At 38.4% G+C, this 3091-nt stretch overlaps 1 protein-coding gene across 1 annotated transcript in view; it reads right to left on the minus strand.

Moving 5' to 3' along the window:
- Positions 1-3091, minus strand: part of STON2 (stonin 2) — a gene marked incomplete at its 3' end in the record, with an annotated part of 52901 nt that overhangs the window by 7877 nt on the left and 41933 nt on the right. The window lies entirely within an intron of this gene.

A 3091-nucleotide genomic window follows, 5' to 3' on the forward strand; every position in this document is an offset into this window, starting at 1 on the left:
AAGAATCATTCAGAGAAGCGGTGATTTAGAGATGTACGTCAGCATATGGAAAAAGATTTCTTTTAACTTGTATTGTGGAATCCGTCCCCATCCTCTGTCAGGACATGGCACCTTTGACCACTATTTTCCTAATCTCAGGCCTTGCCAAGACACTTCCCAGAAGCCTACATCCTACTGTGCTATTTCAATCCCAGCTCTTTCTGGTGGAGATAGCTGCAGTGGTAATAAGGTGTTTTCCAAAATGAGCATACATTCCTAGAGATCAGAAATTAAAGAGTTTTCTTCCCATTTTCTTCCCATTGGGTAATGAATCAAAGTGCTCCTCAAAATGAGTAGCCAACATGAAATTACACTCTGCAGCTGCACCAGGGGTTTGCTCTGTGTATTATGCAACAGTACTAGCATTTGTGCCTGTTGCTTCTTATAGATATATAGGCCCCATGTTTTTACACAAGTCACTATTCTTCAGTACAAGCAGAAAAGTGAGTGTAAGATGTGGCACTTTGGTATGGATGCATGCCTATGATATTTTACATTAACAACAACAACAACCTATTTAAGTAATTACTTAAATTGACACCAGTTCCCCCAAAAGGTGAGCTTCATTGCCATTCTGCCTCAGCCATAATACACAATTCGAATTTTCATTCCAGTTACTATTCAGGATATGAAATAGGGAATATTCATATTAGCCAAAGTCCTGCCACTAGCTCATTATAATGCCATGGGTAACTTGATTTTCTGGGCCTCTTATCCCAGCTGCATGGAAGTTCACCCAACTTTTTGATCTAATGATAAAACACATGATGCAAATTCTAAGCATTAATATAACTGAGATTTATATATGAAGAGAATGATATCAATTTGTTTTTCAAGCCACAATAATAACAAAGCAATAACAAGAATGGATACCTTTTACAGACTACCTATGCATTTCAAAGTGTATTTGAAAAGAAGTGGCACTATCTCAATTTCCCTCATTTTCTTCTCTATTCTGCCATTTTACCCCCAGCTTTGCACAATGCTTCTCTGTAGTCCCTGCTACTGTTTACACCACTGGATGGATGCTCTTCCGTCTCCAGTGACTCACAATGGTGAGTCTTTTATCTGTTAAGTTTTGCCAGAAGACTATAAAAAGATTTGTGAGGAGGAAAAAACCAAGCCACCTTATTATCATCCAGAAACACACCCTAAGAGAGAAAGTAATAAAACCCCCACCAAAAATAATCTGATGTTGTTCTGATTCTCAGGTCCCCACCAATACCTTCCTATGTTGTCTCAGGCTTTTCAAGTACTTTGGTTAGCAAGCATGTAATCCTCTGAGGCACAGCAAAGGCAATGTGGTAAAAGCCTCTGGTTTTATGGTATTTTTGGGAAACCATTCCCCATTTCTTTTAGGACTTCCAGAAGTTCTGTGTTTATAAGATCAGGATTTCTTAAGAGTGGACCACCTTTTCCCTGCCTGCAGTTATAATTTTCCCCTTTCCTATACCTTAGCTTTTGAACTACAGAAAACAAATGGGAATCCACAAATAAAGCAGTAAAATAATAGAGGCAGATGAGAAGACCTTCTTGAGAGTCCATGTGAAAACCACACAGAAATCATCTGAAGAATTTCTTTCTAAACTGAACAAGTTTTATAAAATGCTTTTTTTGACCCAGATACCCAGAAATAGCAGAAGCACTAAGAGAAGATGGTTTCACATGTGTAATCATTTGTGTAATTTTATTTTCTAGAACAAATCAGTAAACTGTTAATTGATTTGATACGTGGAAGTGTCAAATCTGGGAAGTGAAATAATCTTTCTTTCCCAAACTAAAATCAAAAGCACATTCTTCTGCTGCCAAAGAACCATACAGTTGGGTTTACAAATGTTTGAAGAATACAGAGGTGGTTCTAGGAAAGACAGGTTTTTAGCTCTGTCTGTAAGAGAATGACTAATAGCAGGGAGGATAAAAATAACAGTATGCTAATGCAGTTAAGCATCCAAAGAAAGTTCCTGAGAACTAGAGGAAATAGTGTGTTTCCCAAGAGAAATATTGGAACCTCTGCTGTAAAGGCAAATACAGCATGGTGAAAAACCTTGTCATTGCTACAGGACGGCTTAGACCATTACTTCAGATTTTCCCCTCTTGACTTTTGATGAATTCCTGAACATGGGTGATAAAGTTTAAAATGAGAACGTCCTTCCATTTGGCAGCACCCCAGTAGGTCTGGGAGAGGACACTTAAAAGGTCATTCCCTAGATGAACTCCTTGCTTTTTTAACTGTCTTTGAAATTCCCTCCTACAAAATACATCATTCGGATAGCTTGCTGATCGGGTGCATTCTTTAACCCAGAGTGACTCCTGATTAAGACTAGATCTGCATAAAAAAAGAAGTGATCAAAACAAGACAAATTTTTTTCCTTTTTGACCAACTGACTTTGCTTTCCTAAGTAAATGACTTTGATAAGTGTTTTCTTCGCAAAATTAAAATACCTTTTAATTGTCTGTCCTTGCCAGACTCCAACCTCACAGGTTGGTCCAGCCAGCTACAAAACACAGGAGGAGATTTACCAAGGTGAAGGGGACAGTAGCTCTGTCTCCTTTCCCAGTGACACCAGCAACATGAGCTCTGGGCAAGCAGCCTCAGGCTACCGACACAATTACTCATCTCTGCATTCATTTCCCCATGTAAGTGGTGCCTGCAACCAGCACTGACTGTACCTTACTATGTACATGCCTCAGTATAATTATCAAGCCATTAAATAATTGGGAAACTTAAGTCCACAGTGACTTAATGCCAACCTGCACTGTAATGTTTTTTTTTGTCCCCAGACTCTTAATGTTTTGTGAGTTTTACAAGGGTTCAGTAGGAAAATAGTTAATCATTTCAGTATGACAAACTCAAAATCAGCATTGTTATAATGGATGTAGAACATCTCACTAAGATCGGCCTATTGTGACTCACTACAAGGAAAGAAGGCTTTAGTTCTCATCTTTTCATTTTTCTATTTAAAGTATTTTGGCCAAACCCACCAGGTATTACCATGTTAAAGGGTACTAATAGAGGCTGGAACATAGATTTGTAAGCATTCCTTCCCATTTT

This window comes from Nestor notabilis, unplaced genomic scaffold, assembly GCF_000696875.1.
Source record: "Nestor notabilis isolate BGI_N333 unplaced genomic scaffold, ASM69687v1 scaffold22375, whole genome shotgun sequence".
Lineage (NCBI taxonomy): Eukaryota > Metazoa > Chordata > Aves > Psittaciformes > Psittacidae > Nestor > Nestor notabilis.